The sequence below is a fragment of the Aquarana catesbeiana genome, linkage group LG01 (genome assembly GCF_042186555.1).
Source record: "Aquarana catesbeiana isolate 2022-GZ linkage group LG01, ASM4218655v1, whole genome shotgun sequence".
Classification (NCBI taxonomy): domain Eukaryota; kingdom Metazoa; phylum Chordata; class Amphibia; order Anura; family Ranidae; genus Aquarana; species Aquarana catesbeiana.
In genome coordinates, this window is record NC_133324.1 from 886,659,971 (window position 1) to 886,674,974 (window position 15,004).

Sequence of the window (15,004 nt, forward strand, 5' to 3'; positions counted from 1 at the left end):
GAACTGGGATCTGTGTGTGTAAACACAGTTTCCGGTTCTCTGAGGGGAGAAGAGACAGATTGTCTGTTCATACAGAGTTAGAAAATACACAGTTAGAACACACACTAGGGAACACATTAACCCCTTGATCACCCCCTAGTGTTAACCCCTTCCCTGCCAGTGACATTCTTACAGTAATCAATGCATTCTTATAGCACTGATCGCTGTATAAATGCCATTTGTCCCAAAAATGTGTCAAAATTGTCCGATGTGTCTGCCATAATGTTGCATTCCTGATAAAAATCGCAGATCACTGCCATTACTAGTAAAAAAAAAAAATTAATAATAAAAATGCCATAAAACTATCCCCTATCTTGTAGACACTATAACTTTTGCGCAAACCAATCAATATACGCTTATTGCGATTTTTTTTTTTACCAAAAATATGTAGAATATATATCGGCCTAAACTGAGGAAAATTATATATATATATATTTATTTATTTTTTTTTTTTTTGGGGGGGGGGGATATTTATTATAGCAAAAAGTAAAAAATATTGCGTCTTTTTTTCAAAATTGTCGCTCTTTTTTTGTTTATAGCTCAAAAAATAAAAAACGCAGAGGTGATCAAATACCACCATAAGAAAGCTCTATTTGTGGGGAAAAAAATTACGTCAATTTTGTTTGGGTACAACGTCGTACGACCGCGCAATTGTCAGTTAAAGTGACGCGGTGCCGAATCGCAAAAAGGGCTTGGTCAGGACGGGGGGTAAAATCTTCCGGGGCTGAAACGGTTAACTGGCAATTGCATCATCATGCAACACTGTAACCAAATTAAATTTATATCATTTTTTTCAAATAGAGTTTCTGTTGGTGGTATTTGATCACCACTTGTTTTTTTTTATTTTTTGCTATATAAAGAAAAGAAAATTTTAAAAAATATATATTTTCTACTTTGTTATATCCAATAAAATTAAATGTCTTCATAAATTTAGGCCAAAATGTATTCTGCGACATGTCTTTGATAAAAAAGAAATCCCAATGAATGTATCCTAATTGGTTTGTGTGAAGTTATAGCGTCTACAAACTATGGTCTGTGTGTGTATATATATATATCAGTGATGGGAGTAAGTCACACATGTGCAAGTCACAAGCAAGTCTCAAGTCTTAACCTTCAAGTCACAAGCAAGTCCCAAGTTACTGTGACGAAAAGCAAGCAAGTCAAGGCGAGTCCCTGCTAGAAGTCAAGCAAGTCAAGTCAAGTCATTTATTTTGGTCAAGTCACAAATTAAGTCAAAATACTGATCTACCCCGAAGCCGGGACTCGGGGGGAGCTTTCCTTTGTGGGGGGGGGGGCGACTTTTGCCTAGGCCAAGACACAGCACTGGTGGTGCCAAGTCATTGCAAGTCAAATAGCCCAAGTCAAAGTCAAGTCGCAAGTCATTAGTGACAAGTCAAAGTCAAGTCGAGTCATTTATTTAATTTTGTCAAGTCTCAAGTCCTCAAACAGGTGACTCGAGTCCCCCATCTCTGATATATATATATATATATATATATATATATATATATATATATATATATATATATATATATATATAGATCTTCTGAAAATTGACCAATCCTAGTATTGGTCTATCTTGTTTCTTAAGGCCCTTAAAATGCCATAACAGTACAAAATCCCCCTAAATTACCCCTTTTTGGAATATAGGCAGCCTGAGGCATTTAGTAAAAGACATGTTGGTTTTTTTTTTGTTTGTTTGTTTTTTTAAGTTGCAATATTTAGTCAATTTTTTTGGGGGGGGGAAATTAAGAAATTACATGTTTTTTTCCATACTGTCACCAGTGCATTACAGCTTCATCATATGACTGGTGTGGCGGTGAGCAGGGATTAACGACTGGTAAAAGTATGTTTTAAAAAAAAAAAAAAGTGTAAAAAAAAAATGTAGTACATTTTTCTGAAAAACTGTTGAAACTTAACCACATCCCGCCCGCCATATAGCAAAATGATGGCCGGAAAGTGGCAGTCTTATCCTGACTGGAGGTCGCACGACGTTCACTAGGATAAGCCGCCCCCAGGGCGGCGATCGGTGGTGTGGTGTGTCAGTCTGACACACCGCATCTCTGATCTAGGTAAAGAGCATGCTCCTTCATCAGGCATAACCTTTGGCCGTCTTAGGTGGGGTATATAGAGGCGGGCGGGCCAATCCAATTACAGGATCATTCCCCTATCAGTAACTACACCACCCAGGGAAACTGAGGGGCGGGAGTTGGGCATAGCATTATCCTGTCCTTTGATCTGATTGACCCATCCGTCTGCCCTGTCAACTCTATATACCACACCTAAGATGGCCAAAGGTTATGCCTGATGAAGGAGCATGCATGCTCTGAACGCGTGCACGTCACAGCTTCCTCTCACAGAAGACCAGGGACTTCCTATATGACAGCTTCCACCTGCACCCTGCATGTCTAACCCAGAACACTGGAAACCACCAGCGCCGCCAAGCAGGACCCCACAGCGCTGCCTGGATATCGCTCTGGATCCCTGATGCTCATCCCAGACCCATAAAGACATGCCTGCTTTTATCCTTTCAGTGAGTGCATTACTACTGAATTAAATGTTTTACTAATATTGCTACACTTAGATTGGAGCTGCTTGTCTGTTTATTTTTGTATTACTCAATAGGAAACAGCTGGTAACCTCCCTGATGGTATTCCCGAGTGTGGCTCGGGGTTAAATTTCAGCACTATTAGCAGTAACCCCCGAGCCACACTCAGGATTGCATTGCAGGATCCTGGTGCGCTGTACTTACCTTGTCCCCAGGATCCTGCGATGTCCCCCACTGTGTCCGTGGGCTCTGTCCTCCTCCGAAGCCTCTCTGTGCCAGGCTCCGTTCCCTGCGAGCGTCGCGATGCATGGGGCGGAGCCTGGCGGCAAATTCAAAAAATGTAAAAAACATAACACATACAGTACTGTAATCTTACAGATTACAGTACTGTATGAAATGATTTCACATTCCTTTTGTCCCCAGTGCTTTGTCCAATGCCCTGCATGCAGTTTTATATTATATATACTGTTCTTTCTGCCTGGAAACTTGAGATTGTCCATAGCAACCAAAAAGTGTCCCTTTACATCAAAAGTGGCTTTAGACCAGCTAGAAAACAGAGATAGTAAATTAGAAAACTTGAAGAATTGAGCAATAGTGAATTGTGGGGTAATTTATTGTATTATTATTATTATTATTATATTATTATTTTTTTAAATTATTTATATTTATTTATTATATTATAATTTATGATTTTGTGTTTCAAACTTCATCATACCCAGGATATCTACTAGACTCTTGGTGGACAGATTTAAGTGTGTTATTGTTAAAAATTACAGGCCTACAATATAAAACGCCAAATTTCCATGCAAAATAATTGTACCGCTTTCAGCACCTAAAATCAGAAATAATCATATCGCCAGGGAGGTTAAGAATGAAATTCATTGATAACAGCTTTGTTGATATTGTGATCACATGAGCAGCTAGGATCTGCACTCCACCGCACACAGCAATCGTGGGAGCAGGGCGCTGCGCACTGCTAACTCGGGACAGCTGAATCATGTACAGTATGTGATCCAGCCTGCCCACGCTAGCCACCCGCAGTAGATGTACTTTGGGCCATTGGCAAGTGACGAAGACTCTTTACCGCGTGATCAGCCATGTCCAATCACGGCTGATCACGATGTAAATAGGAAGAACCGGTGATCGGCTTTTCCTCACTCGCGTCTTACAGACGCGAGTAGAGGAGAGCGTATCAGCTGCTCTCCTAACAGGGGGGGCCTGTGCTGATTGTTTATCAGCACAGCCCCCCTTGGATCCCACCCAGGACTACCATCATGCCGCCCAGGACCACCAGGATGGCCATCCACACTGGACCACCAGGTATGCCCCCCCTAGACCCCCAGGGAAATACTAATTTGTGCCCAGGCAGCTGCCAATCAATGCCCAGGCAGCTGCCATCAGTGCCCACTCACAATGCCTTCTACTGCCAGTGCCACCAGGGATGCCTATCAGTGCCTCATATCAGTGCTGCGTATCAGTGCCCATCAGTGCCACGTATCAATGCCTATCAGTGCCGCCTATCAGTGCCACCCATAAGAACCCATCTTTGCAGCTTTTCAGTGCCCATCAGTGTCGCCTATCAGTGCCCACCAGTGCCACCCATGAGTGCCCATCAGTGCTGCCTATCAATGCCCATCAGTGCCGCATATTAGTGCCGCCTACCAGTGCCCATCAGTGCCGCATATCAGAGCCTATAGTCAGTGCCCATTGGTGCCTGCTCATTGGTGCCACCTCATCGGTGCCACCTTATCAGTGCCCATCAGTGAAGGAGAAAACGTACTTATTTACAAAATTTTATAACAGAAACAAAAGTAAAACTTTTATTTTTTCAAAATTTTCGGTCTTTTTTTATTTGTTTAGCAAAAAATAAAAACTGCAGAGGTGATCAGATACCACCAAGCTCTATTTGTGGGAACAAAATGATAAAAATTTAGTTTTGGTACAGTGATGGATGACCGCGCAATTGTCATTCAAACTGGGACAGCACTGAAAGCTGAAAATTGGTCTGGGCAGGAAGGTGTATAAGTGCCCTGTATTGAAGTGGTTAAACATAGGCTTTGTTCTTGTATGGTATCTGCAACACTTAGCAATACACTATTGTGGGTCATGTTAAATGCAACTGTTAAATAAGTTGCTTATAGTTTATATTGCTTTGCCAAATTATTGCTTCATATAGGAATTAAGACACAGAGTCAGAAATCCGTGTATCAGTTCTTGAGCATAATGGACTGCTGCTCTTTAATCTTTCCAAGGCCTTTTATAGACAATTACACAAACAATAGCATCAGCACAACCCCCCCACACAGGGCAAGGGTAAACAACAACAGGAGTCACCTGGGTTACGAACACAAGCTTCAACACCATGGCAATATAGTTACAAGAAAACAAAAGCAGCAACAATTGAGTTCAACAGCCAAAAAGTTAAAAACAGATTTACATGTAGGCATCATATTAAGTGAGAACTCTAAATTAAATCCCTGACCTTATCAATTTCCCCCTTTGACATCATCCTCTCCTTCCCCCTGGGTCCTCATGAATAAGTTCTAGTCAGTTTTTCCCCAGAGTCCTTTCCCTGACCGCGAGTTGTCAGAGGGGTAGAACCCATCTCCCTAGGTATTACCAACATCTTAAAATTCAAGAAGAGGAGTTTTATAGGAGTAGGGTGATGTCAATACACATTTATCAGTATACCCTGTCTATTCTCCTAATTTTCCTATTTATTTTCCTGTATACACATATATTTGTGATTGTAAGTGATATTAATATTAGAATAATAATTACCATTGGACTTAACAACCAGTGAAAGGTATTGGTTGCTGTAGAAGACATTCCACTAAATATATCCCACCAATGTGGTGCAGTATCCTGTTGTATCTGTGAGGAAAGATGTACTAGTCTACCTTTTGTCAATAATAATTTGCTACTTTAGGATCATCTATAGCCCATTCAAAAGTTGTTGTTTCCTCTACTTCAAGTACATTAATACCAGGAGTCCATGCATATATTTGTAAAACAACAATCTTCAACAAAAAATATGTAAGTAGATATTTCATCATGTTGTTCTCTCGGGTTGTTTCTTGCAATGTGATGCGTGTATCCAGGTAGGTTTTCCTTCCAGCTTTACTGAGGTGGCTGTGGTCAAGAGTACTTGGTAAGGACCTTCAAACCTGGGTTCCAATGTCTTTCTGGTGTGTTTCTTCACATATACATAATCCCCTGGTAGCAGAGTATGTGTACCTGTTATTGAATTAGGGTCTGGAAGAGAAGAATACACACTTTTGTGGATCTTAGTTAGACGTTGTTGTAATTGTATCACATATGCAGTCAAACTATCACATTGCAATTGCATACTCTGTGGAAAGTATAAACCTAGGTGCATTCCCAAAAAGTATCTCATATGGGGATAATCCTGTCTTTCCTGTTGGAGTGTACCTTATAGAGAACAAAGCCAAAGGCAGGCATTCTGGCCAAGGCTTGTTTAACTCTTGCATGGCTTTTTGTATTTTTAACTTTATTGTCCCATTTACTCTCTCCACTGATCCTGAACTCTGTGGGTGGTAAGGGGTGTGAAAACTTTGTTGAACCCCTAACATGGTCATCACATTCTGCATGATTTCTCCTGTAAAGTGTGTCCCCCTATCTGATTCTATGGTTTCAGGAAGACCAAACCTAGGTATTAACTCAGTGATCAGTTTCTTAGCTGTGGCTTTAGCTGTAGCCGATTTTACTGGATAACTTTCGGGCCAACCTGAGGATAAATCGATACACACGAGGACAAATTCAAAAGGGCCGCTCTTAGGCATTTGTATGTAATCAATTTGCAGTCTCTGGAAGGGGTATTGGGCCCGGACCTGGTGTTTTCGTGGGGTTTTTACTCTCTGTCCTGGGTTATTCAGGAGACAGATTTGGCAGGCTGCACAGTAATTTCTTGCAGTGCTACTGAATCCGGGGGCGAGCCATCCTTGGTTCACAATCCTATACACGGAATTGGAACTGACATGTGTGGGTAGGTGAACTGCCACTGCCATTGCTGGGTACAGAGAGGCAGGCAGGCATATTTTGCCCCCTTCCCTCCATACATTGTCAAGGTCTGGTGCTGCTCCCATTCTGACCCACTTATCTTTCTCGCTCTCCCCTGCTTGCTCCTGTAATTTACTCAGCTGCTGCCATGTTGGTTCTGGGATACTCACCTCTACCGCTGCTAAGGTCTCAGGGCTTCCTTCCCCTAGAGCTGCCTGTTTTGCAGTCAAATCTGCAAATGCATTTCCTTTTGCCTCAATTGTTTTTGCGCTCGTGTGTGCCGCTATCTTCATAATGGCTACTCGTTTAACCTTTTGAAGATTGTTCAGGACTCTCTTAATCCCTTCTCCATGTTTTACAGGTGTACCTGCTGCTGTCAGATAACCTCTAGCCTTCCATATATGGCCATAATCATGCGCTACGCCATAAGCGTAAGCGGAGTCAGTGTAAATATTCCCTTCTCGTTCTTTTAAGTATTCTAGGGCTTGTTCTAAAGCTTTTAATTCTGCTTCCTGTGCTGACATGTGGGCTGGTAAGGCCTGTGCTTCAATTACCTGCGTATCAGTCACTACAGCATACCCTGTGTGATATTTACCCTTGTCATCAGCAAACCTACTACCATCTATATACAAGGTGTGCTCAGCATTTAAAATCGGTGTATCTGTAACATGTGGGAATCCCATTGTCTCCTGTTCCATGAGCTGAAAACAATCGTGCTGATCTACTTCTTTAAACAAAAGAGTGTCAGTGTCCTCATTTCTTTTCTCACTAGTACTATTAGTACTATTATTCCCCCTTGCCAAATCTGGTGACTGAAGAGGCAAAAAGGTGGCCAAATTTAAAGTTGTACAGCGCTGAAAAGTAACATTTGGAGGTAAGAGTAAAGTACACTGTAATCTTAATTGCCTAGCCATTGAAATGTGTTTGGGCTGTACCTGAGACAAGATTGCATGTATGTCATGTGTGGTATGCACTACGACTGGATTGTCTAGAACAATCTCTGATGACTTATCTATGATAATTGACACTGCAGCTACCGCCCGTACACAAGACGGTGAACCTCTAGATACTGGATCTAATGCTGCTGAAAAGTAAGCGACTGGTCTTTGTTTTACATGTGCCTGTGTCAGAACACCTGTGGCGTGTCCAGTGATCTCAGCAATGTACAGATTAAATATCTTGGTGTAATCTGGTATACCAATAGCCGGGGCAGAAATCAACAACTTTTTCAAAGTGATAAACGACTCATAAGCTATTTCTGTAAGCATATACGGTACAATTTTCAAACAATCGTATAATGGCTGCATCAAAGCGCTAGCATGTAGTATCCACTGTCTACAATATGACACGATACCTAAAAACATACGCAATTGTTTGAAATTCCGTGGGGGTAACATTCCCTTTATCACTTGAACCCTCTCCTCAGTGAGATGTCTCGTACCCTGTGATATACAATGTCCCAAAAAGATAACTTTTTCCTGACACACTTGTAACTTTTTCTTATTAACCTTGCAACCTTTTTCTGCCAAAAATCGCAACAAATTAAGGGTGGTGTGCAAGCTTTCAGTCTTTCACTTATCTGTGGAATTAATCCTTCCATAAACTGTCTATTGAAGGCTCGGATCGTGACTGGCAGCTCTAAATCCATTCTCTCATCTGCCATCATACTTTCCATAGACAAGTAAAATTCTGATACAGTCTGTCCTGGCATTTGTTTCATGGGTGATATTGACCCCCTCTCTTGTTGTTTTGCCTGACAGAAAACTTCTAATCTAACAATAAAAGGAGCTCTTGAGTCTATGTGTCTGTCTGTCTCCAGTATTGCCATCCCCCTCAGCTCGGTCTGCAGGTCAGTCATAAACTGGTTAAACAGGGTCAGAGTCATTTTATGTCTGCATAAATCCTCCCCATCCTGCCAGGTTGCTTCATGTGTATTCATTAACTGTGTCACAAATCTACAGAAAAGCAGCTGGCTTTGCTACCGGGTCTGGGGCGCTCTGTATTAATGCCATAAGGGTGTCTGCCGACCATGGTGCCCAAGTCCTTATTTGCATTCTACGAGTGACAGTAGGCGGGGCATTTGGATGGGCTGCTTGTCCAAATTCTGGATTGTTTACCTGAACAATGCGTGTATCAGTGCGTACGGGAGCTACAGTTTCTGGATGAGGTTTTTGTTCCCCACAATGCACACATTCTACTGCCCATTCTGGGTTTTGTGCTCCACAATCCTGACAAACCCATCCTCTCCCCTCAAGTACCGGATATATCTTGTGTGGTTTGCGTTCTACGTCAGTGTATGGGGGTGGGATGGCTGAGCTGGGAGCCTCGACATTTTTTGTTCTTCTATCTTTCATATCCCAACCATCACAATCTGGATTATACTTCCACCCCTCTTCTTTCGCTCTATTTGAGACCTTAATTAAGCATTGAACCTGACGCATCCATTGCTTCTCTAACACCTCTCCTTGTCTGTCCCTTTTTATTTCACTCCATACATCCGGGTCTAAGCCCGCTGCTCCTTTCACCTTAAATTTACGAAGGACATCCTTTAAGTCCTGTGCTTCGGTTTTCCCATAAATGTTCTTAATTATCTGTGGCACCGTATAGTGCGCCACAATTCCCTGACGGGGTTTTGTGTTCCTCTGGCCCATTCTAACAGTCCTGCCTAGGTAGCGTGTGGGACACTTAGTGTACAATATAATGCGGCTACAACATATACAAGAATGAATAATTACTTTATATGCTAGCCCAATAGCAAACCAGCTAAGTTACACTAGTTCCTCGTTGCCTTCCTCCTAGGGTGCTAGAATTCTAGAAACCTCTCCGGAATGAGATTTCTGAAACCGAATTACTTTATATGCTAGCCCAAAAATAAATAATTACTTTATATGCTAGCCCAATAACAAACCAGAATGCGGCTACAACATATACAAAAATGCGGCTACAACATATACAAGCATTCCTTTAAGTGGCCAGGTATCCGACTAGATCTCGGGACTTTGTTGAGACCTTATTCCCCCCCTCGTATCTGGGAATCCCTCTCATACACTCTTATCCCTGCTTTATGGAGCAGACAGGGCTTATACTCTCAACCCGTCTATGGTTTATGAGTTAGATGTGAGGTTAAGCATAAGCGTCAGACCCCCAAGCTCACAAGCCCTCAGGTTCCCAATCGTGTGAGGTAAGGCGCATTCTGTTGCTTAGTTCGGCAATCCCCTTCTAACTCATACCATCCTTGACAAGGCTCATTCACTTTCTCAACAAGACAGACAAGACAAACACAGATAACAAAAACAAACAAATAATTCCAGCAATATAAACTAAAATATGCAGTAATTCTAGACTCACCACTACAGAGGCTGGTGTTTTAAAACCAGGAGAACCGTAACTGACAGAACGGATAGGCACAAATCAGGGGAGCACAGAATATAAGAAAAATAAAGCTTTTTCTTACCTGCGCAGGTTTTTTTGATCTGTGATTCCCGGAATGCCTATTTCTTTTGTTCCGTCAGCGTAGCTCATCCACCTCTTGTAGTATCATCGGTGAGTTCCTCGTCCGGGCACCAAAATGTTAAATGCAACTGTTAAATAAGTTGCTTATAGTTTATATTGCTTTGCCAAATTATTGCTTCATATAGGAATTAAGACACAGAGTCAGAAATCCGTGTATCAGTTCTTGAGCATAATGGACTGCTGCTCTTTAATCTTTCCAAGGCCTTTTATAGACAATTACACAAACAATAGCATCAGCACAACCCCCCCACACAGGGCAAGGGTAAACAACAACAGGAGTCACCTGGGTTACGAACACAAGCTTCAACACCATGGCAATATAGTTACAAGAAAACAAAAGCAGCAACAATTGAGTTCAACAGCCAAAAAGTTAAAAACAGATTTACATGTAGGCATCATATTAAGTGAGAACTCTAAATTAAATCCCTGACCTTATCAGTCAGGAGTGGTATTGGCCAAGCTGGGGTGCATTGACAGCCCATTCAGAATGAATGAGCTGCCTTTATACAATGCACAGGTGTTATCCTGGCCTTTCACATTAGTTATTATACAAGCATTTACCACGGATAAATATATTTGAAGTCCACTTCAAAAAATCTAAATAGTGCAGGGTATATGGCAATCTCAGCTTTCTGTATTCACACCAGCCTCCAGCCTGTAGATCACGGAAATACAGATGATCTTTTCTACTTAAATATTAAAGTAGAGGCTGTGCATGAACATGAGCTTTTCTAATAAATTCAATCAGTACAGAAAATAGTGAGTGCCTAAATATTACAAATGTAAAGGGCAGGCCTAATGAAAAAGTTCTGAACTTATGGACATTTTTCAACCAGACTAGCTATGTAACTTACATGGAATTTATATGTTACATCGTATTTTTACTAGCGTGCGCTATGCTTTAAAACTTGATGCTACATTTTTTTTAAACAAAAGCTAGAAAGTCAAGTATAAAGCTAAATAGCAGTCTGATTATCTTTTCTTTGGGTTTTGGAAGCAAATATTGTTTAAGAGCTATTCTATTCCCCTAGCACTCCCAGCATGGCAGTGAAAATTTGTGCAGGAGCTGAGAACACAGCAATGATTTTGGCAGTTTTGTGTTTGGATCACAGCAGCGGGACCAAACTCATAGCTGCACCTGTGCTCACATCTGCTGGTGCCTGTGCTTTTGAAAGTTGCATACTACAAGCTCTTTAAAAGTAATTATAGCAATTTCTGTAGAGACTCTCAACCTATTATTATTTTTATTCCAATGTGTCTATGTTTTTCTGAAAAACAGCATGAAGTACATTGATTTTTCTACAATTAATCTAGTAGGTATATTTATGTCAAACATGTAACTGATTGACTTTGTTGTATTTGTATACAACAGGCCATGCCACTTGGAAATTCGTGTTCTAACATCACACCAAACTTGCTATTATGATTCAAGGATTCCCAACCTCCTCCATTGCCATATACACTATATATGGACAAATGATTGTGGATACCCCCTAAATGGTGGAGTTCAAGTGTTTCCAGTAATGGGTACTCTTAGGGCCTATTCATGCTTACATTATTATTATTATACAATATTTATATAGCGCCAACAGCTTTGTGCAGCGCTTTACAACAGGAGGGCATGTTTTCATGCAACAAATTCATACATTTTGCTGTGTAAAAATGTATTACAAGATGAAGCCCCATTCTTTATGTGGTTGGTTTACATTTATGTGCAGTAGTTTAATGAATGTGTTTTGAAAGGGAAACGGAGCCATATTTAACATACAGCTGTTGATTACAATCAAGGCACCCCACAGAGGACATTCTACAGAGTGAACAAAGTTTTTATGCTGCATTGTTTTGACCAGAGGCGTAGCTTGAAGTTTGTGGGCCCCAATGCAAAAGTTGTCCTGGGGCCCCTCACTACTACCTACCCCTTCCACTGCACACCAAGATACTCCCATTATGCGCCAAGATACTCCAAGTGGCTAAAGAGTCATTTCAGAGATTTATGTACATATTGAGAGGGTAATTCAAAATATTTTGTAGAAACCATCCTAGTAATCACAAGACCTCGCCCCCCATCCTATTAATGACATGACCTTGTCCCTTCCTCCCCCTCTTTTCTATTAATGACATGACCTCACCTCCCTCCCCATCCTAGTAATGACATGGCCTCGTCCTCACCCCCCAACCTAGTAATGACATGACCCCAGCCAATAAGAGCAGAGGATGGGTGTGGACTGGGGAGAAGGCAAACAACTGGAAGCTGATTTCTGGATTATAGAACTTGGCTTGGGTCCTGGGGGACACAAGGTGTATCGGAGCTGGACTCCAGCTTTAGGATTTTGTGGAGGAAATCAAGTGTAATAGATAGCAGGGCTTGCCTGATCATCTTTGAATGCTCTTAGCAAAATAGACCTACAGCCGAGGCCAAAAAGTTTGAGAATGACACAAGTGCACAAATGCAGTGTTGAGCCTTCTTTTTCCAAACGTCTGCAATCTGCCCATGCTGTCAATCAACTTCTGGGCCACATCCTAACTGATGGCAGCCCATTCTCGCATAATCAATGCTTGGAGTTTGTCAGAATATGTGGGGTTTCTTTGTTCACCCGCCTCTTGAGGATTGACCACAAATTCGAAATGGGATTAAGCTCTGGGAAGTTTCCTGGCCATGGGCTCAAAATTTCGATGCTTTGTTCCCCAAGCCACTTAGTTATCACTTTTGCCTTATGGAAAGGTGCTCCATCATGCTGGAAAATGCATTGTTCATCACCAAACTGTTCTTGGATGGTTGGGAGAAGTTGCTCTTGGAGGATGTCTTTGTACCATTCTTTATTCATTGCTGTGTTCTTAGGCAAAATTGTGAGTGAGCCCACTCCTTTGGCTGAGAAGCAACCCCACACATGAATGGTCTCAGGATGCTTTACTGTTGGCATGACACAGGACTGATGGTAGCGCTCACCTTTTCTTCTCTGGGCAAGGTTTTTTCCAGATGCCCCAAACAATCAGAAAGGGTATTCATTAGAGAAAATGACTTTACCCCAGTCCTCAGCAGTCCAATCCCTGTACCTTTTGTAGAATATCAGTCTATCCCTGATTTTTCCTAGCGAGAAGTGTCTTCTTTGCTACCCTTCTTGACAACAAGCCATCCTCCAAAAGTCTTCTCACTGTGCATGCAGATGCACACACACCTGTCTGCTGCCATTCCTGAGCAAGCTCTGCACTGGTGGTGCCCCGATCCCTCAGCTGAATCAACTGTAGGAGAGGGTCCTTGCTGGACTGTCTTGGGCACCCTGAAACCTTCACAAATGCAGCGGAATTGTTTTTTATGGGTTGAAGTTCATTTTCATGGTAAAGAGGGACTTTGCAATTAATTGCAATTCATCTGATCACTCTTCATAACATTCTGGAATATATGCAAATTGCCATAATAAAAACTGAAGCCACAGACTTTGTGAACATTACTATTTGTGTCATTCTCAAATTTTTTGGCCATGGCTGTATATGTGGAACTCACAAGTGAAAAATTATGCCAAGGATTGTGCACTTATCTCTCTATACACATGACCTATTAGGCCCTAAAACATAACTTTTATTCTGACTCAATAAAATAACAGAAACTGGCAAAGAAAAAACAAAAAAAACTTTTTTCAGTTCCTACAGGTACAGTAGATGCAATGCGGTAGTAGAAAAGTGAGACAGGGGGCTGCTCAGACTGACTCTCCAAATGAAAGGTTGTCCATATCTGCCCTCTTTCATATTAGCCAAGCTAGCAATACTTGACATTCCTCCTTCAAGTGTTACTTAGGCCCCTTTCGCACTGCCTCGACTTGAAAGTCGCACGATTTTGCCATGATTTTACCTTGATTTTGACGCAATTTCACGGAATGCCTGTGTAACCTTGAGGACTTTGGACCTCAACTCACATCAAAGTCTAACCAAAGTAGTACAGGGACTACTTTGAAGTCGGCGCAAAATGAAGTAGCACAGATATGAATGGTTATCATTGGGAATCACGGAGTACGACTTGTCATGCGACTCTAATGTCCAAAGTCGCAGGAAAAGTCACACAAGTGTGAAAGGGGCCTAAACCCACAACAGTAAAATCAGTCTGTATATGCAGAATAGCATGCTTGTTATACTCACTGTGGAACTTAAGGAGTAATCCCCTGTATTGTGTAAAAAGATCATGTATGCACAGATCCTCCCCCTCCTGCAGGGTCTGTCCTGGCAAGGCCAGATAAGACACAGTCTGAGCCAGGGGCGGACTGACCATTCGGTCACTCGGTCACCGACCGAGGGCCCGGCGTCAGGAGGGGCCCCATGAGCGGCTCAGTCAGCAGCGGAAAAAAGCCGCCCGCCGCACCGCACGAAAACCCCGTCCTCCCGGATTATTTCCGCTCCCAGCACCGCGGCCAGCCCCCTGCCGAGCAGACCTCGGCTTAGGCTGAGAGAGGCTCTGTCAGCAGGGAGGGGCGGGGCAGGGAGCTCCACTGACGCTCTGACCCTGCCCTGCCCCGCCCCTCCTCATGTAGTCTGAGTCTTCCTAAATAGAGCGTCTCTCTTGCACTTCTGAGAGCTCCGCTCTGGACCACAAAGATCACCGCCCCTACCGACGGAAGCCCCGCCCCCTACCGACGGAAGCCCCGCCCCCTACCGACGGAAGCCCCGTCCCCTACCGGCAAAAGCTCCGCCCCCTACCGACGAAAGCTCCGCCCCTGGACCTCTGAGAGCGGGAGGTGAGCCCGACTGGTCAGGTAGGTCCTTCTGCCTACATTATATACACGGCCTGTAGACCCCTTTTTTCCCTAAACCATCCCTGGAAATGTTGTTTACCCCCCTGTATAGCTGTGCATTGCTGAAAGTTTAAATTTTAAAACTGGCTACCTGGTCATCTCCTGT